Source organism: Amblyomma mixtum, chromosome 7, assembly GCF_055824585.1.
Source record: "Amblyomma mixtum isolate Tamu chromosome 7, ASM5582458v1, whole genome shotgun sequence".
NCBI lineage: Eukaryota > Metazoa > Arthropoda > Arachnida > Ixodida > Ixodidae > Amblyomma > Amblyomma mixtum.
The window spans coordinates 22,895,644-22,917,253 of record NC_143018.1 but is presented as its reverse complement, the minus strand read 5'-3'; the positions used below and the strand labels follow the sequence as shown (position 1 = coordinate 22,917,253).

The window sequence follows — 21,610 nt, the reverse complement described above, 5'->3', positions numbered from 1 at the left end:
ATCGGAGGCCGACAGCGCACGCGGAATTAATCCGCAAAGTCAGCATCACGCGGGGTTGGTATTCAAGAACTTCGCGACGACATCTTAATTCGAATTAAATTTTTCTTTCGCTGCGCTTTGTTATCTTTTGCCCGTTCTTTCGGAGAAGCGGAGAGATTAGCGTGTCAGCGATGGAATTTAGGACGGAGATCATCGCTGTCGACAGACAGAGCGTAGATTAATAACTGGACGCTTTTTTTTTTCGCGTAGCTAGATTACTCACCGAGGGAGACAGTGTAAGAAGCTTAATAGACATAATCCTAATAGCATTTTACTCATGCTTTGAATACAGACCTTCGCTATGAAGATCAGTATGTACGATGATGATCTGCATATACGTGATGTACGAGGTTGCGCGTCATTCGTAAACCTCGTACATCACGTGGCAGTTGACGGGGAGTCTGTGTTGCAGTTCGCGTAGCATAAAACTTGTGGGCGAAAAACGAAATTAAAAAAAAGCTTTCCGAGACTTAGTACTCAGTTTAAGTATGCTTAAAAGCTGAATTCAACTCAGGAAATAAAAAAAAAACGCGGCAGACATCTCACAACGCATGCAGGGAACGTACGACTAAGCTGGGAGTGGTCCGAACGAATGGCCGCCAGAGGCCGCCCTCGGAGGAAACGCGGCGCATAGCAGGCAGCCCTTACACAACAATTTTTAGACAGTCTATAGACTGTCCATAGATATCTGTCTATAAAGTCTATAGACTCTCTATAGAAAACTCGCAGAGAATAGTGAGGTAATACAAATGCTATGAAGAGTCTACAGACTATCTATAGATTTATGGCCATACACTATGAACAGACAAAAATAAATATCTACAGAAAGGCAACAGAGTCTATAAAAAGTCTATAGACTGTCTATAGACCATCTTTATAATGGAGAAGCGCAGCAGGTGCAGAGGAAGTGGACGAGAAGTAGCAACTCAGTTTGAGAACCTGTCGTTAAGAAACGCTAAGAGTCCCTTCAGCTTTCCGTGGTGTAACCTCCCCCCCCCCTCTAACGCGACTGCGTTAGAGCGGACGTTCGGATGAAATGCCGTGCGCGTTTTCACACTAATTCAGGATTGGTGGAGATGGTTGTGACGTCACAAATTAGCCGCGGAATAAAAATGATTAAAACATGACTTCAAATGTGACTACGAGGTCTTAACATGGCTGAGATTTCGTTATGACATATAAGGATGTAAATTAATTTAATTGCGCTGAAACTAAGATTAGGTTAATTACCAGGGAATCGAATTGATGACACTTGGGTTGCGAGTAATATCCACTACCGCTATGCCATTATCCACTACCGCTATGCCATTGAGGCACATTACTTCAAGATGGTTAAAAGAAACCTTGAGTGTCCAGTGGTGTCTAGTATGTCTACTAATGTATGCTAATGAGTGTACGTATTTAGGCGCACTGATCAAGAAAGTAGCAAATAACCATTAAGGCTACCGCGTCGTACCCTCAAAGAGGAGCTTAAGTGTCCCACTAATTTTTTTCTCTGCCGTGTCTGTTTGAACAACACTGAGCTTAATTCTCGCGTTCTCCTATCGACGTGCGGTTATCCCGTTAACGGTTACTGCGTTTCTGCGAGAGTCAGCGCAGCGACCACCCAGAACAAATCTTGCTTCGGCGGAAATTATTCAGGATGGCTTCAGCCAAAATCACTTGAAGCACTCACCGGACTTGCCACGGGTCTTGAACGTGTTGGTGCGGTCCAGCCGGCGCACGTCGTCACACAGTGACGGCGACGTCGAGGACGACAGGGACGTCTCTGCTATCTCGCCTTCCATACCGACCGCTTCCTAAAGTCGACCGCGAGTCCTGCGCGAAAACCGATCTTATAGCTTCATGCGCAAACCGAGACCGCTCTCTCGAAGGTTCACGTTTTAGCGCGCTCACGGAAGAGCCCGCTCAACTCGAGCCATAGCTCGTTGTTCGCGTCGCTTGCGGGGCCCCAGCGAGACTGAAGAAGATCGTAAATCGAAGCGAGACGCCTGAGCGGACAGGAGAGAAGAATAGTATACGAAGGCAATTAGGAGCAGCTGGATTTAGTTGTTCGAGAAGAATACTATACGAAGGAGATTAAGAGCAGCTGGACTTAGTTGCGAACAAAAGACCTTATACTAACATAAACAGCAACTGGACCTTTGCTTCTTTTAGATAGCCTCTCAAAATAACTACTGCGTTCAACTTTCCTTAGATATTAGACCAGCTTAATGCGTCTGCAACTATATATACGAAAAGGAAGAAGAGGAATACATAAAATTAGTAGATTTCAAACAAATTTTTCATCCAACTGTACAAACAAGAAAACGTCTGGTGTGAAGCTTGCGATAACAACTTGCAAAATTAGAAGGGAGCTGCTTTAATTCAGACCTCTGGGAGAAATCAGCCGCAAGTACACTATCACTGAAGTGCAACCACCAAGGAATATTCAGCCAGACAGAAATCGACAGCCAAGGCAAAGCCTGAAGAGAGTTCACTCGGCCGCTTTTAAGCACCGATCGCTAACTGGAGAAGAAAAAAGGAGAGACCCTAGCGACTCACAGCGTTAAAATTAAAGCCAAGCGGCCACCCAGCAAAAACAATGGGGCGGCGAGGAGAACGAACGAAGGCGCCAGAGAAAACGGGACGAAGGTATTTCGAGAATCAACGTTGTCGTACGTACCAAATAACGCCCGTCGGCCACGCGTCACGTGCTGGCTATACGACCGAGAGCGACGACGGACGACGGCCAGGTCACCGATCCCCGCGTAAAGAACGGTCTAGGCGAAAAAGAAAGAGTGAAGGAACAAAAAGAACAGTGGAAAGAAAGAACGCGACGCGACCTTCGAACGACGAAACTTACTCCCGACTCACTGCGGCGTCGGGGGCGCGCCTTCTACAAGCCCGAGCCGAGACGCCGAGGTAGCGGGGAGTTTTTACGGGGGCAAAGCAGATGCGGCGCGGGATGTTTGGCGCGCTCTTCTTCTCGAAATAGACGCTCCCAGTTCGGACCACGGGGACCCGGCAGTGCAGGAGAGCGCGAGCGGAGCTCCTGCGCGAGCCCTCAACCCTCTAACGTGCAGCGGGAGCGACGATGCCGACGGCGGTTACGTTATAGACCTCGGTACGCATAGTACGCCCCTGGCCCCGGCTATGGCTTCGGCTCTTTCTTCTGCACGACAGACCGTCCGCGCAAATCGATTTCGTCACGGGCTATGGCCTCGCTTATTTTGCGTTACAAAACTGAACAGCCCGCTACAGCACGGCTTCTAATCAACGACTGAAGTTTCAGCATGCCTCAGGTTACTCGCGGCTATAACGAAAAAAGAAAAGAAACTTACAAGTACGATCACGGAGCTTCTCACGTTGTGGCTATAGGTCGTACAAGCCTACTAAACTCTGCTATCCGGCGACTCCAATCTATAAGCTCGCAGTCGGTCGTGAGGTGACTGTACTCGTCGGGAATAGGGCGTAGAATGGCTATGTAGATAGGCCAGCTATGCATCGACGGAAGGCAGTGTCTTACGCGTCGGTGACGTCACTGAACTGGCTGTCGTCTAGCCAATAGGAGACCGGCAGTGTAGAGTCCAGCCTCTCACCGTAGTACACGCAGCAACGAGTGAAAATGATCCCCCTTTTTGCTATTGGAGGAATGTGAACACGTGATGACGACTACGACGGTTCGAGACTGGAGAGGGATCTGCATATACACCGTTGGCCGGTTCTTGGTTCTTCGTCCGCAGGAAACGAGGTGTAGGGTTGAACGTGCGTCCGGCGATGAGAAAGACGCCGCTACCGCTACTGGCGGGAAGGTGACTGGAACCGCGCAATGAAACAAGAGAGCGGCTTCATCCTGCATCGCGTATATCAGCCCATTGTCGCGGACGTTCGTGTTTTTTGCTTCTTTTTTTTTATTTATTCCTGCCCACACGTCGGCGCTAGCTGTACCAAGGGCCTGACGTCGGCAGCCAGAAATGGTCTTAGCTATGGCATTTCCTGGCAGTGAATCGAAGGAAAGTGATCGCACAGTGAGCGCAGAACAGTGAAGTTATAAACCAGAACTGTGGCGGTAAACGAAAGCAAACTTCCGGATTAATGTGAAGTAACTGCAGCTTTGTGTGAGGTAACTAAAGCGTCAATATGACTAAAGCGCTGAAGCTGGCCACGGGCACAAGTATCGAGGATATGATATGGACGATGATTTTAAAACCGAGAATGAAAGTACGTATAGTTACTGCTCATTTTTTAACCATGCAGCAGCCGTGCCCCGATAATACAATTAAGACTGCGATTCGCTTCTCATAACACGGCTTTCGAGGCTAGTTATCGGTGGTTCGCCAACACAGTTCATAACCAAGCGGTGAAATGACGCGCCGTTTTTTCATAATACGTAGTTGCCCGAGCACAGAAAGTACGCATGTTCTATGCATGCTCCACATGTCCACAATTTCTCCACATGTGGAGAAATTTGTTTTTCCAAAGGAATATGAGGAGTGAAATTTGATGGAAATATAATTTTAACAGCTGTTCAGGAACTTTTAAGAACCGATACTTTCACAGTTCTTTTTTTTTTACAATTTATGGAGTTTTCAAGCTGCTACAAGGAAAAATGGCCCGTAATATGAATTTTTGGGTCTAAATGAGGAAATTTTCCGTTGCAGTATGGAAAATCACTGCACGGAACGTATCAAGACGCCCATACGGCTAACATGTGAAGTTCTCAATCGCAGAAATATAAAGCTCCCACCAACGTATGTAGATATTCGAATTACACTTCAACTTACGACCCGTCGTACGGGCTTATATGTACAAAGCAGTCGCTTCAGGCTTCTCCACATTATGGGTTCTTCGCGATTTGAATCTTTACCATTCTTTGTCAGGCTGTCCGATAACGGCCGTGTCGCAAGAAGAGTAACAGCTCACGCATTCCTTAGCATATCAGCAGGAAGTTAAAAGACAATTCTTCGGAAAGGTTCTGTCCCGGTGCTGCCCAGCGGAGTACAAGCTCAGTGTTACTGCGCGTGCGCAATTGCGCAGTAGCTTCGAGCCCTACGCCAGTGGTCGTCTGCGACCGTCAACAAGTATCAGAGAGTTTCTTACTATTACCTAGAGGGAAAGCTGGCGGCGCTGCCCTTCAGCCACCATGAACGCTCAAAGCATCACGGGACGGTGCGCTACTTGATGCGGGACAGTCGTTTTTTTTTTTGTTTTTTTTTTTGTGGACACGAGGTGACATTACTAAGATGTTTCATTCGGAAAACGCTGTTCGTGTGCGCGCAGACGACTTTGGCGCGAACGCAGAGTGCAAAAGCTATAGTAGTGAAACCACAGCAGCACACGACGCCAATAAAAGGGGTCCCCCCCCCCCCCCCCCCCCCAAATCGCCATTAAAAAACCTCTTAAAGTGTTTAAGCAACATCATTTTTTTTTGTAGACATATTTCTTTTTAAAAGTGCGCCTGTTAAGCACGAAATATTAGTTTTTGTAGTGTTCACTACTTGGCCAATAGGAGAGCTAGGCATCTCTTATTTTGTAAAAACTTTGCATTTACACCCTTTTCTGCTCATTTGTTGCAATCATTAGATAAGATATTGAATGTCATGGCATTCTTGATTATCGAACAGCGTTTATTTTTGCATTATTTTTTTGGCCAAAAGTTGTGGCTCTGCAGTCGTTAGCCCCCCGGCCCATGATGCTTTCAGCGCCCATGGTGGCTGAAGTGGTCTTGAGGGTCCTCCATGCAAACTCCCATAGACGGCGCGCCACCTTTCCCTCTAGGTAATAGAACAGAAAGAAACTCTATGACAAGTATAGTTTCGCTCAGTAGGCCCAGCCATACTGAAGCTCTGGCCTTGTCGAAGTTTAATTTTCTTAGTGCTGTACTCAATTACTCATTCTCGACACGCTTTGGTTGGGTAGCCAAGACGTTATTTCGTTGTTTCAAGCTAGGCCTACTCGCAGCACCGCGCATTTGGCAACGCCACAGTCACAAAACTACCGTCGATTAAAAGCCCAAGATCTCCGCGTCCGCCGACTTAAGGTTAAAAATTGCTTAACTCTGTATCCTACCCACCAATATCAGTAAAGACAGTACATCGCCAATTTTCGCCTTCTTAACTACAAGCGACTATGATTTACCGACGCCATAACGTCCGCCATTTCGTCGTCTGTGAAGCACTGCTAAGGGCCTGCTGGCGTGTGTAGAGAGATTACCGCTTCCTGATCCACCCTACACTGCTGAAGCTACGCGCTGGACCATAAACTGGCGCCCATCTCTTATAAAAATTGTCTGTATACAGGCTATAGACTTCTTATAAACTCTGTTGCCGTTCTATAGATATTCCTTTTTGTCTATCATAGTCTATAGACTTTATATAGACAAAAGTCTGCTACAACTGTATGGTCATAAATCTATAGATTGTCTATAGACTGCCTATAGCATTTGTATTTCCTATAGACTGTTCTCTAGGATTTGTCTATAGAGAGTGCATAGACTTTAGAGACAGAAGTCTATGGAGAGTCTATAGACTGTCTAAAAAATGTAAAGGGTGACTTCACGTGAGTACTGCCCACAGGTTACAGAAGCAGCAGCTTGTACCGCCATCTACCGGCACACAACGTTAAGCGGGAAGCGTCGTAAGGCAGCAGGTCTACGTACACGACACGACTACTTCTGCGTATATGCCACGTTCTACACGCGAGGGCGCTACACGCGCACACACACACATCCGGGCGACTCACAGGAGGAGCAGGTGGAGACTGCGCTGGAGCGACGGCTGTCCAGGTACCGACCCACGGGGAGCGACATGCGCCGCCTGGAACGGTCCTTGTACGCCGGGAACTCCAGCATGGCCTGGCGCCGAGTCACGCACATCTCGTATGTACACGCACACACAGAGACTCGAGTTTGTCTCATACAACACCCTGTCACTCTAGAGCCCGTTACATCGTTTCGATCTCGTAACAGCAGCAGCAACGGCAACAGCAGCGACAGCTAGCGGCGTCGACGGCACACAGAGAACGCGGTGTGTTATAGAGGTCGATCTACGCGCTTGTCGAAATAACCGATCCGCAGTACTCGGCGTACGATTCGTTGACACTTCGAGCGAAAGTCGAAGCCTGATTTCGTTGAGCACGAATCCTCGCGTACGCCCGGTTCATCGCTAGCATCGCTATGTCTAACCCGCTTAATTCTAACTTCCGGTATATTCGAACAGATGATGTGGTTCCGTCGACGTACAGTGCAATGAAGACGTATTGGTGCATTTTTTTTTTTTTTTGCAACGACGTGGCTTCAACAAGCGGTTGAGAGATTATAGACAAAATACACCTAAATACACTGTGTTGGCAATGCGACAGTTAGAACGGCGGCTGAATTTCTTTGGAGGAGAAATTCGAGGCCCGTGTACTGTGCGATGTCAGTGCACGTTAAAGAACCCCAGGTGGTCGAAATTTCCGGAGCCCTCCACTACGGCGTCTCTCATAGCCTTAGTCGCTTTGGGACGTTAAACCCCATAAACCAACCAACCAACCAGTTAGAACCTGTCGGTGCCTTCACCGGAAGTGACGTCATTTCCGAGCTGGTTCCGTCCCTTCCATCCAGCCAATGGGCGAATTTTATGACCGACGGCGCATTTTAGCCCCAAGAGGCTTTTAATGCTATGGCATTAACAACACACAGTCGAGTCAGTGACGCAGGTCGGGACATATCAACGAGCGCGGAACAATCGACGGCGACAGGAAAATTCGGAGCACCACCATTGTTTCGACAACGTAATACACAACGCCTCAAAGCGGCGCAGCGGAGGAAGAGAGAGATGGAAACAAAGCCGTCTCCGTGTTTACGCGCCAACGACCGGCACAGCCCAACCCATTGGATAAGAAATGAGGCGTCCACCCTAACAGTCAGCCTCTCTTGCAGTAGTACGGACGTTGCCATAAAAAAAAAGGCATCGAAACGGCGAAAGCCTTGTTACTGACACGGACAGACTTCGCTGGACAGAAAACATGCGACGCTCTTTATTCTATACAAACAAAACAAAAGCTGGAGGAGCGCAGAACATAACGGAAGAAAAAAGCGGTACAGTTTCGCATAATGAGCGTCAGCAGCTATTTCCACTCTGATATACAGTAGCCGAGGCATCGGGAAAACTGGAAAGGACAGAAGAAAAAGAAACAAAGAAGACACCGACTGTGAATTTATAGAAGCGGCCGCATCGTTATTCGCTCCAGGGAGAAACCGACTCGAACAACAACAGCCAATTCCTCCCCCGGCAGAAAATCCCAAGAACGGAGCAAGAACTGGCGATTCGAAATGGCCCTCCCGAATTCGGCTCACGACAAGTCTCTCAAGACGCACACAAATACACACTAAAAAAGACCAGTTCAAATCTCGAAGGAATCCCCTCTTGTGTGGGGGTGGGACAAACACACACACATATCCCCAACTCCCTCCCTCGTCTTTCCCCAAACGGCCTAACGATGTCCCCGAGGACCGAAAAGGAAACTAGGGGGAAATCGGGTGCGGTCACAACATCCGCGTCCACGCCGAAAAGGACACTTAGTCAACGACACGCACTGTGGCGCCGCCGCTGCGCGCTATAACCATCAGGGAAGGACTTGTACGTCGAGGCAGTGGGCAAGGAAACAAAGAGGGGGACGACGCGTCATTACGCGGCCACGATGCGGACCGGGCCCGCACAACGGGATTCCGCGGACGTCGCAAGCTGCTGCCCCCATCAAGCAGGAAACGTTCGTATAAGCACGATGCGAAGCCGTTTGGCTCAAACACCGACCGCTTCCCTACCCCTCCACCCACTCACCGCATTCTCCTTATCCGGTTGTCAATTCCAGACGCGGGGAACGTGATTGCGTCTCCTGAGTGCTTGCGGCAAAACGTCGGTCGCGCGCGCGTGTGTGCGAGTACGCCACATCGTTTGTGAATAGAACGTGCGTGCGTGCGTGAGTATGCTGCGCACTACGTCATGTCCAGAGCAGAGCTCTGTCGCAATCACACGCACTGGCCCCATTTGCGCGCGTCCCCAGGTGCCTCGGAGGCCTGTCAGAAGAACGGAGTAGAAGTTGCCGCTATATAGGGCATGCTTCTGGGGAACTCCGTGAGAATGTAGGTACGGAGCACTCACCCAGCTGTCGACAAGACCCAGTCACCGTACCTATGCAGCGCGGCTTAAAAGCATTCCACTGCCGGCGGGTAAGCTACCTGTCCTAGGTTCGAGCCTAGACGGCGACATTCTAATGGACACGAGACGGAAGAATGCATTTCTTCCGAGAGGCGTTTCTGACACGCGATGGACACAGATTTGTGCGAGGAAACTTGAGCGCGACTTGTTAATGGACTATATAGTAGGATAAAGTTAAGAAAACGGCGGATTTTCCAGGTCGAAGCAACTCCTTCCAGCCAATGGCGTCAGCCGATTCTCACGAGCCTGCTTGTGTGAGTACCTTGGCAAAACAAGGAGGGTACTATCCCCTTTCATTGGTCGCTACCTGCATTGTCACGCTAAAAGGTTCTTCAGATTCAACCGGCGCCACTGGCTGGAAGGGGTACCATTGAATACGAAAAGCCGCTTTTTTCTTGAGTTGTATCCGACTAGAGTTGATGAGTAGAAAGAAGCCATGAAAGAGATTCTCGTAGCAAGGTACATGTTCGCATAAAGCACACGGAGCAAGCTTTACTTGTGTTGTAATCTTGGACACTATCCTTCAACGCCAAGGCTCACGTGGCCAGCTCGTGTTTCCAGAACCATTCATCGCATCCTAAGAACCCCAGCTTGTGCGCGCTTACTAATGACAGTGCTTGTGTGCGACCACACTCGAAAAAGCAAGGACGACTACAGGGTACTAAATTGCTACAGCCCGTGTTTTGTGGAGCACCTGGTTCAAAGGGATTGCAAGTTTCTAGCAACTGCAAAAACGACGCGTCGTCCCTAAAAGGGGGACAATTAAGAGGTGGTCACTGCAGCTTTCCCTTAACCCGACTTGCTGCGCCTTTCTGCAGCGGGAGCAGTGAGAGAATGAATGCGTCAAGCTGGAGTTTGAAAGAGTACTAACTGCCACAACGCCGCCTGCAAACGCAGCCACGAGGAAATTACGCGCACTCCGTCACCCTTTCTCCCGTCATGCTCACCGAAACAGTGAAGGATGGGCTGGAAGCTCGGCAAAAATTCCCTCCCTCATACCAACACTGCTTTAGGAAAGTTCGTCCTTGTTTGGATAACGAAACCAAGAGTTGCCGCAATCCTTGGACCATAACTCAAATTGGGGAGAAACGGGAGTAGACAGGATGCAGGCAGTTTCCACGGGAAGCACATGCATGCAGAGTCGCGGCTGCGAACTCGTGCGTGCTTTGCGGTCGTAGCTCACCCTTCCAGATGATCTTGAGCGGCGACATCCGCAGTGGCGCTCTCCCGAAAAGGGAAAGTCTTCGAGGGGGGAAAGCGGACTGCACTATTCCCCCGAAAGGCTGAGAAACGGGAGCGGCCGCGGACGCGCGCACGAGCGCACCCCCTGGGCCGCTCTGCGACCTTAAAGAAGTAGGCGCCGGCAGCAGCTGCCGTTTCGTCGGCGCCGGGAACAGCCCGGGGGAGCGAAAGGGAGCCCCGCTCCCCAGCCAACACAGTACGCTGCAGCCCCGCCCGGCTTTCATCAAAGATTCACCGGAGACCGCAGTGGCGGCTGCACAGAGGAGTCTCTTTCCCCCTCTCCTTGTTCAATGCCGACGCCGCGCTTGAAAAGGTCGCCGACGATGCGGCAGACACAAAAGGGAGCGTGTTCCGTGGGGCAACTCCCTCGAGACCTTTTCGACTTCCCTATGGGGAGAGTAAGCCCGGCTTGCTGCTTGTGCTAATGTGATTGGAAGGGAGTGCGGAGAGGGAGGTGCAGTGCTTGCTCATGGCGCCGAGACGTTGGAAGTATAGGTCAAGGGGTGCACACTTTGGGTTCGCTGGGAATACGCTCTCTTCCCTTGCTTCGCCTTAAGTGTACGCAATGTTCGACAGACGAAGAGATTAGGGAGATTTAGGGACCCTACCGATTAGTGGGATAGGGTCGCCAACGGGCATAACAATAACGCCTCTCGTGTTATTGTCCTGCGCATGCGCACAGGCGCGCCGCAATTACCCTATCCACCTAACAGGTAGGGCCTTCCAGTCTATAACTTCCTATAAAAAAGGTTCTTATGAAAGAAAGTATCGCACTGTACGCCTTCCCTCAAATGAAGAAACGACTTCGATAACCGTGCCAAACAAGGCTTTCCCTATCCCTACCCTAATCTCAGGCTCAAATGGGCCTAGACGATCTGGATCACTGTCGCCGATATATATACAGAGTGCGGCACTTAGGGCTTCAAACAATCTTTAAAAATAGGCTTTTTGAGTTAGAAGAGCGCTCTTTTCGGCATAGCACTGTCAGCGGTGTAGTACATCAGAATACAGCTAAGATGTGCTAACTAGCAAGCTGGTTAACTAATACTAAACCAACTTTATAACTATTACTGTTAGGCTCTTTAATTATTGAAAGGCATGTAGGTCAATGTAATTAATACCGATATAAGTTTTTAGAATTTCGAAAACATGGTCACCTTCGGTGCTATGGCCCAACAAATTTTGGTTACTTCGACGAGCTACACGCACTGGACAGGTTGCTTTGCCTGCAAGCTTCTCGAAAGCGCACGTATTTTGGCGCGATGTAGCCAACGTTTGTTCGGCTACGGCGCCGAGAGTAACCGAGTTATAAAAATTCTGAAAACTGATACGAATATTAATTACAGTGGGATACACGCCGTCAATAATTTGGAGCCTAACGGCAATAGTTAAAAAATATTTAATATTCTACATTAGTTAACCAGCCTGCTAGTTAGCACACCTTAGCTGTAACCTGATGTACTGCACCAATGACAATGCTAAGCCGAAGAAAGCGCTTTTCTAACTCAAAAAGCCTATTTATAAAAACTGTGTAAATTCTTAGGTGAAACACGTACCCTGTATACAGGGTTCTATACATGCCAGACACCGGAGTCGGCCTGCTCGAACTAAAGAGACCTTGAAACACCCTTTACAGCCCCCGCCAAGTTAGGCCTAGGCATAGAGCAGCCGCTGTGTGACGTCACCGTATGCAGTGCTTTTGAAGACAGCGGAAAAGGCAATGTTGCCAAGGGAAACGTGACCAAATAGACCTCGGAAGGCGGTGTCTTTCTTCGAAACGCCCATTCGAATTGAACGACAGCGCAAAAACTTGATAGAGTGGTTAATCCCCACTGGGATGACACTGTTTGCAAAACGTCCTAAAGATTCCAAGATGGTTTCTGGTGGTAAACGAAAAATTTCGTTTGAGGACCCTTTATGTTCGAACAAGCCGGACGATTGTGCACGTTTATAACGGCAAAACGTATGCAGAAGAGCTGATACGCACACAACTCAAAATGCCGTTGCGTCAGACGTGACCTAGCTGGTATTCGTTTCGAAGGCATAGTGTACAACGCTTCCATCGCTTTTTCACAACATAATTCGAACAATGCATCCAAACCGTTCAATAATGCACTAAGGAGGAATCCGAACTCGTCTTTTCACCACGGGAACTCGATCTACACGTTCCGAGCATTCTTAGAAACTTCGAATTATTGCCCACAGTGGCCATTTCCCTAATTTAAATTGGATTAAACGTCCCGGTTCCCGCCTTGTTTTCAACTCGCCGCAGACGGTAGGAGAAGTCAACTAACGCGTGGAATGCATTTCAGGCAGTCGCGTGGCGGCTTCGTTTTTATTTTGTTTTTATGTTTCCGTGAATAAATAGGACCATCCAGAGACAACATAGCTGCAAGTTAGGCCCACGGAAATAAAAATACGCGTGGACGCTTTGCTTTCGCCGATCGCTACGTATCACTCCGCCGATGGCAGAGCGACAAGCCGCCACGGGACTGCCTGAAAGGCACTCCACGCGTTGGTTGACTCCTCCTACCGTCAGCGACGAGTTCAAAAAAAAAAAAAGGCGGGAGCCGGGACGTTTAATAAAATTTAAATTAGGGAAAGCGGCCGCAGAGGACAATAATTCGAAGTTTCTAATAATGCTCGGAACGTGTAGATCGAGTTCCCGCGGTAAAAAGACGAGTTCAGATTCCTCTTCACTGCACCTTTAAGCAAGGAGGCGACCGCGTTTGAACACTCATTAATCTGCCTCGCAACACGACGATCAATATAGTTTTCCCGAGATGCCACGGCAGCCAGCTTTGGGTGCACAGGCTAGCTTCCACAGTGTGCGCGGAAATGAGTTGGTGCCAAGCGGATTAGGAAAACGCCCGGGTTTTTGTTTGGTTTGGTTTATTGGAGTTTAACGTCCCAAAGCGACTGAGGCTATGAGAGACGCCGTAGTGAAGGGCTCCGGAAATTTCGGCTACCTGGGGTTCCTTAACGTGCACTGACATCGCACAGTACACGGGCCTCTAGAATTTCGCCTCCATCAAAATTCAGCCGCCGCGGCCGGGATCGAACCCACGTTTTTTGGGTCAGCAGCCGAGTGCCGTAACCACTGAGCCACCGCGGCGGGGCCGGGGTTTTGGAGCGCTTTCTGGATCCGTAGACGGCGACCGCTATGACACTGGTCCAAACTATGTATACTAAACCAGGCGTTTCCTGTAGACTCTTCATCTTCAGGGAATGCAGCAAACGCCGCGGAAACACCGTAAACTGTCGCCAACTAAGCCTTTCCGAAACCCCATCTGAGTCTAAAACTTCTTAACGCTACGCGAACAGGTACAGAGCAACACACACAAGACTGCGCTCACACACTAACGTCACTTTGCCTAGCGAAGCCCGACAACATTGCTTCGGGTATACCTGCGGTTTGGTGAACGATTCTCCGGATATCGTATCGTATATCGAAAGAGCTGCCCTTTTCTTTTTTAAACATTTCTCGTGGTCAAAAAAGACGAGCTCGTATAATGAAAGCATGGAACATGAGCTAGAGGGCGTGACGTGCCACCCCGGACGTCATTAGGAAAAAGGTTCCCCCGGGAACTTTACTCGAAAATCTCTTAACGCCTTCGTATCATTAGTCTTCTACACGACGGGACACGTACGCGGTGACGACAAGAAATAGTGCGGACTTAAAAAAAAACAACTAAAAATAACAATTTCCGGCATGACTAGCGGTGACGACAGCCTGGGAACAGCCTGACTTCTTTCTGCACGCTCGATTTTTCAAAAGCGGTTTTCAAGCTGCTGCTGCTCGCCGCCAACGACGCTCACACGCGACAACGATACAGGAGACAAAAAGAAAAAAAAGAAAATAAATGCAGATCGCTTTTTTTCTTACCGATCTCTTCTCGGCTCCTACCGATACGCGAAGTAAGGTAGACAGCAGCGTCGACTCTCCCGAGGTGGATTGGGCGCTAACGCCAGGGCGAGGTGAAGTTTCGGGACGCATCGTATCGTATCGACGGCGAGGCGATTCGACGCAGCACTCAGTCAAGCAACGAAAGGAAGGCAGTGAGTGCCGCGCAGTCAGCCTTTTTCATTTCTTGCCCTCGCCGAAAGGCGGCGCCACCGTATTTAACGCTGATTGGGACGAGAGGGAAAGAGAGAGTGTGAGGCGGAGGCAGAGAGAAATATCGCGTCGAAAAGGTCGACGGAGGGAACGGGAGAGTGCAATAGTACGCTAATCGCGCTAACCTTGGTGTCACGCTGCAGCAGGCGCTGAAGTATTGTACAGTCGGGTACAAAAGTCTCTGGACCACGTGTTCCGTAAACGAAGCCGATAGCTCTATTATTAGCAGGCGGCTGGAGTCACTATGCTGTTCTTTCACCTCCACAAGTGTGGTCTCCATCCGGAGGCTAATGTTAGAGCTGCTGGCTTCGAAAACGGTCCCGGACTGTACATATCATTTCGGGAAGCAAAAGATGAAAGCATCAATCTATTCGCTTTCGTTTAAAAACCAACCAAAACGTAATAGGAGCACATTTTTTGCACGCTTATTGCTATGCTATCTTGCGCCGTGAGAAGCGACCACGAGCTATGCGATGCGCCGAGAATTTTTTTCTTTTTCTGCCACTGAAAAGTTATTTTAGCATCAAAATTCGCCATAACATTAGTACGAAAAGACATTGATTCTAGAAAAAAAAAAGTAAGCTAGTTGGGCCGACAGAAAGCAGAAACTATATGGACGCGTCATTAATTCATGTTTCTCCCACCATAAGAAGCAAGTTTGACTTCGGTAACCAAATTTTATAGCGGATTGTCGGGGAGGCGACCGCCATTTTCCGCAAGATGCTGGTCATAAAGATGACAAGCAAACACACACTTAATTGGTCAAATGTTTAGAGGAATCCCCCAAAGTGGAGTAGATTTGTAATAAGGGAGTAATTACTCATTGGCATCCACCCGAGCGCAGCCATACGGCTACAGAGGAAACCTATACAGCTTTCTCAGAAACTTCGTAGTTAAAGAAAAACTCGTCCTGGTCCGAGGTTCGAACCCGGGACTACCGCTTCACCGGAGCAGTCGCTCTATCAATTGAGCTAACCGGGACGGCAAGCTTATGGTAGGGCGAGAGCGAATTGATCAATAACTCGAAGTGGGAACAGTGTTGGTCAAAGCTGTATAGCTTTCCTTTGTAGCCGCATGGCTGCGCTCGGGTGGATGCCAATGAGTAATTACTCCCTTATTAGAAACACACACTTAAACTCGCAGGAAAATCGACCCCGTTTTACCGAAAACCCAGAGAAGTTCCAAAGATATCCGGAACTTACGGTAATCAACGAAGGCCTGTATAATAACCCCGCATACAACTACGTGAGGCAGTCGAAATAAACAACAAATTTCAAAACCACCCCGATTCTGAGATTTAGTATTCTTATTATTGCGACGGACTAGCACAAAGATAACAGGAAGCCGCAACAAAAAGGCACCAGATGGCGGTAGTGGGTAAACAATTGCACGGAACGTTCGATAGTCGGGTACAACTCAAGAATGGGCTGTTTTTCACCTTCAAGGGATCCCCTTCAAGCCAATGGCGTCGGCCGATCCTCGTGAGTCTGCTAGTGTGACAATGCAGGGAGTGGAGTACCTCCTCTCATCTGCCACTCCCTGCATTGTCACGCTCGCAGAGCTGTCTGTAGGAGCGTGCAGAGGCATAAAGTAGCCCGACGCCCGAAGAGCGTCGGCAACCTTGACACCCCACAGCTGCGCATCCTTTACACACTGAGGTTTCGGCTCCCGCGGGGATCTGCAATGCAGCGATTTCTGCAGCGGCACTGCTGCGAAACGACACTGCTCCGCGAGACATCAATAATGCATAAACCAGCGGAGTACGCGGACTGCGCGCTCGACGAACACCCGTGTTTTGTTCCTGGGAAGCTTGCCACGGCTGATCACGTGATTACTCGCCCCGGCGGCGTAGGAAGGTCGCAATCACGTGACCCGCAAGCCGGCAGAAACTGGCAACACCGGCGTTTATATCTGTCACGGCCAACGTATAATTATCTTGACAGAGGAGAATACGAAAGCAGCGTTGCCGCGCTCCTAAGTATTAACGATACACAACTCCTCCGGGACCCGGGAATGGCTCCCAACTGCGGTGAAGGTCGCAGGCTCGAAGCCCATCCATAAGGACAAAAGAAGGACTCCGGAGGCGACGACGTGAATTGGGTCGAATTGCTCCGCGAGCAGCTTTGGCGTCGCGCTAGCGCCCCTACGCCGGCAACGGGGTTCAAGTGAAGTTGACCCAGCGTCCAAATCAAGCTAATGCCGGGGAGGGGACGGGGAGCATAAAAGCCGACTGGCCTGAATCTGCGTGAGTGTGCTCTCAACGGGCATCCTACCATGGCCCGCCTTGCGCGAATCGGGAAATTTAGGCGAACGCGCTCACAATAAACCAATGCTTATTTGTTTTGTTTTGTTATACACGTACTAAGGCAACAGACTGAGCTGCCAGGCACATCGCAGTGAACAGCTCCCTAGTAAATCTCGCGCCATGTCATGTCTCTTCTGCATCTGTAATGCAACACTAAACATCCAATGACATTACTACAAACCAACACATACCGAACGTCAGCTAAGTTACACCAGTGGTACCCTACACTATACTCTCCGCAGTGTCCACACTGTGGAGAGGTAGCTAACCTCTACCACATGGTGTGGGCATGCCAATTTAATCCCTTAGTTGACCCCATTCCAAACCCCTCGGAGGAGCAGTGGGAGGCTATTCTGATCAGCGATGATGCTGACCGTCAGTACTGGCTGGTGGGGAGGGCCAGCGCAGCAGCAATAACCTGTGGACTACCGGACTAGGCGGCCCGCCCACATGTCCTAAGAATATTGGGCAAATAAAGATGTTTTCAATCAATCAATCAATCAATCAATCCATAACAGAGTCGGCTTTACCGCTTACCTGGGGTGGATGCGTTACAGTGGACAAAAACCGCGAGAAATGGCAGAACACCATTATGAAAATTCAAAACGCGCGAGTTGGAAGTTAGCGTTGTCCGTTTCAGGACACTGCGTTGCCGCCGTCTATTTTAGCGATGTTCGCCTAACTTTACAGAGTTCTTTAAAGAGCCCGCCGAAACCTATAACACACGTATAGGCGCTTTCGGAGATCGCCCTCGTTAAAATGCGGCACGGATGGAACGCGCGCGCTTCGCATCCTCAGCTTATCGCCACAAACGCTAAGCAATCATTGTATGGCGGGTCAGAATGCGTAATGTGGACAGAGTGGAAGACATTACAATGAACATACATGCAATATGTTATCTTGTATGTGCGACATCAAAATATGTATAACTTGATATTGAAAATTTGCTTTAAATACTGAAATTGCATGTGATGTCTCTTCTGCATTTCTAATGTAACACCAAACATCTAATGACATTATGCTTACTGATCACGAATTGCATTGTTCCAATACTAATTACTTGTCTGGCTACTTGCTACATGTTGCGTGTCCTCATCTATAAACATGTCAGTTTCATTGTTATACTTGTTTTTTCCCCTGATGTCTGTACCTTTACGCTGCCCTACCTTGCTGTGGTCTCTTGGGTCCAGTCATGCTGCCTCGAGTAGCTTTTTGCCCAAGAGTTCCTATCATGTATATGGTGAAACAAACGAAATTAAAACTGAAATTAAAATTAAAACATGTCCACAGGGTGTATAATCAAGCCGTATGTGGAACGAGTTAAAGTAACTTACAAAGCAAAACACTGAGACTACGCCCTTTCTTCAAATGTGCCCCATTAAATTTGTAATTCGTTATTTTCGTTTCAATCGATGCGAAATAGATCATCCCTTCCCACCCTTTCACCCACGCCGACAACCGCTAGAATGGTGCTCTTTGTGGAATGAGCCTAACGCAGTCTAAGCCTACTTTGGAACGCATATTAAACGAGCGAGGTTTCCTTTTATATTACGTGTTTTCTTCACGTCCCCTTAGTTTCCTTGCTTTATATTTCACCTTTAAGCGGAAAACCATCATTCGTCACGCAGGGAAAAAATTTCACCTTGTGGCGTCCGCCTCTTCTTTGAACACGTTCGCACATTAGGCTATAATAACAAACCTAAACACAGGAGAACGGCACCGACTCCAAACCGCAGAGTATGTACACGTCAATGGAAGGGCCAAAATCAATATCCGGCGCGACTTTTCACCATTCCATTTCCATCCGCAGCAGGCGTTTCCTTCTTCATGTCGACGGACAGAAAACACATACCTCGCACAGCGTCCATACATCCACCGACGTCAAAACCAGAGCACCGCGTCGATTTCACATATAAACGTGCGTCCTGCGAGCGTTCGTGTAAATGGAGGCTGCCCGTATACGAAGCCACGGTGGAGGATGGAGGGGGAGTGATTCGCGGTCAACCTTGTTGCTGTTATTGCTGCCACTTTTCTTTGTTTAGTTTGTTTTCTTCAAACGCGTAGCTTTCCAGTTTGACGTCGCGCTTTACATCTCGAGGAGATGAAAAATCCGAAATGCCGGGACCGTTCGCGTGACCGTATCAAAAGGGCTGGCTGGTCGTACTTGAAAACTTTGTGTTCAAATATAGTTTTGTCTGTGCGTGTGCATGTGTATGTGCACGCGCGCGCGTGTGGCTTCGCCACCCACATGTCCTTTCCTACTTTTTTAGTCATTTTTTTTTGTTCCAACATGGCGGAAAGCGAAAACGGAGCCGGATGGTCGCGCCGTAAATCAAATTGGCCAGGAAACGTGGCGACTTGATTCCCTCGACGGACGGACGGACCGGAAACAGGAAATACATATATATAGGACCCAGCCGATGAACGAACGAGAGACACAACGAAAGAAAGGCTGAAAGCTTGATGTTTTCATTTCACTCGTACTTCCTCTAAATATATATATACCCTACTTGAGCACGGCGTCTCACACTTGTCCGCTTTCCCTCGAATCGATTTCGTCTCCCTTCCGAATCGATTTCACATTTTTTTTTCCTCTCTTCGTTCCATCCGTTTCGATATATCGCATTTCCACTTCCACTTTTCACAGTTATTGTATTCTGTTTTTGTGCGCACTCACGTCGTCGAGATATCACCTTCTGCTCCAAAACTTGCCAGCTTCTAGCCTTCAAGAGATCTTTATACATTTTTTTCTTTTCACTTTCCTGAGCATAGCTCTGCGTCTCCAACCCCTGTGGCCCTGATTTTTCGGTTTTCATCTACCGTCGTCCTGCCTCGAGATTTCATTACTGTCCAGCAGCATTTTTTCAACAAGCCACTCTCCAGCACACTGACTCTCAAACTGCTTCTCACTCGTATCTATTTCTTCTTTTTCGACGTTCCTGCTCCTAAATAGATTGTGAGCAAGATACCTACACTTGTTGTTGTTGCTTCTAAGACGCCTTTCTATCCCCTTTAATGTATCTGACCGGCCAGCTAAAAAATATAGTCTACGCTTCCTCTATATAGCGCTACATCAACATCGCATCGAATCCAAACACAGCACTCGTGGCTTTGTAAACAAACTCCCAAGTTGACGCGTTGTTGCTGGCTCTTTCTAAACTGAGCGCAGACTGGAACAACGTAAACATCGGTACGGCCAGTCCTTTCTCTAGGTGTTGCTTTCGGACTTTGCGTTGGGCGGCCCGGGCGCTGAGCCAATAGCTACCCCTGACGTCAATCGACCTGCCCTTTCGGTCAATACACGGCCTGATTTTACCCTTTAAATGAATTCGTTTCTTCTTCAGTAGCCTCCCTTAATTTCTGTGCCAATCAATGGCTTTCAGACCAGTTCTCTCCCTAGTTTGGGCTCCAGACTCCACCCTTCGGTTTTCACCTAGCTGAAGAAGCAACATGATGTACACTCTGCACAATTTCTAAGGACCGTACGAAGAAATGCCGACACTGCTGAGACCAGCCACTGTTTCCTCATTGGCTATGGCTTCCAGGCACGCTTTCATTGTCGCCAACAAGCGCGGAACACGAAAATAAAAATTAAAGAAGAGAAAAGCGTAACTACGTGAAAAAAAAAAGCGCAAAAGAGTTACCATGAAAACAAGCTACGCTGCGTCACTTTTAATATAATTAAGATGACACGCGCTAACTGGAATTCACCAGGAAGGCCAGGCTTTCTGCTTCCGCAGCACGAATGCCAGGAAACTATTATCAGCAATTAATTTTTTTATCTTCCTGTTTCGCGGTCATTGACAGCTTCAAAAGCGGTAGCCTCCACTCGTTGTCTCATCTAGCTTTTATCTTTGTGTGCAATTTGAACCCGTTTGTCAAACTCCGACCGCGAATAAGCCTTGACCAAAGAAAAGCAAGAAATTATCAATGGACGGAGGTGCTTCTACAGGTTGTAGACGTTTGAACTCCAGATGCGCGCGAGTATAGACACATACAGGCAGAGACGGAGCAAATAAATGCGCGTCTTGTAATAAGAGAGCGTTTACAGGGCCCGCTACATCGGGCTTCAGAGCAAGCAGTATTGCCATTTTGAAACCGTGTCTGAGACGGAAAAGCTCTGAAAGAAGCAGAATCTGATGTCATCTTAATGACAACAGCAATCGTAAGGTACCAATCACGACCAAATAAGGCCGTAAGGGAACCCTTTCAAGCAACGTCCACACACCGCATTCGTCCTGTATAAAGATATGCCTGGTCATACATGAAACGTCTCATGAATCGTGACAAGATTTCCTCAAAACAACGGTTTTTTTTTTTTTTTCATGCTTGCTCCATCACAGTTCCAGCGTCCCGGGAAGTATATACGCCATCTGGATTTAAAATTTCTTTTTGGCCAGTTTATAGTTCGCTCTTCTCCCTCTTTTCACGAAATTCTTCACAATCCGCAACCGCATTTTCTTTTTTAGCGCTCCAGTCACGCTCCTTCGCCTTCTCTACCCCTTCGGCCACCATCTTCGGGGAAGAAAAAGGGACCGCAATAAATCGGGAGACCGGAGACACCGAAAAGGGGAAAAGGCGAGAGAGCTAGGGACCGAGTGCGAGCGGCGCCAATAATCTATTCTCAACCGGGAACGAAGGAAGTAAGGACCACCCGACGCCCTATCAATTTTCTCCCAAGACAAAAAGGGGAGTTAGGGAAGGAAGTGGAGAGCACGGGTCCGG

General features: G+C 48.6%; 1 protein-coding gene across 9 annotated transcripts in view; it reads right to left on the bottom strand.

The window, feature by feature from the left end:
- LOC149335264 (adenosylhomocysteinase-like 1) overlaps positions 1–21,610 on the bottom strand; it is a 266,601-nt gene that overhangs the window by 31,691 nt on the left and 213,300 nt on the right. For 2 of the 9 annotated variants that reach the window (XM_089551931.1, XM_089551929.1), the window contains exon 2: positions 6,763–6,874. The exons of 6 other annotated variants lie outside the window; for them this stretch is intronic. The gene's annotated coding sequence lies outside the window, so the exon portion shown is untranslated. Of the gene's footprint in view, positions 1–1,714; positions 1,881–6,762; positions 6,875–21,610 lie in introns of those variants that run through there. One more of the 9 variants, XM_089551932.1, reaches the window with a different exon arrangement.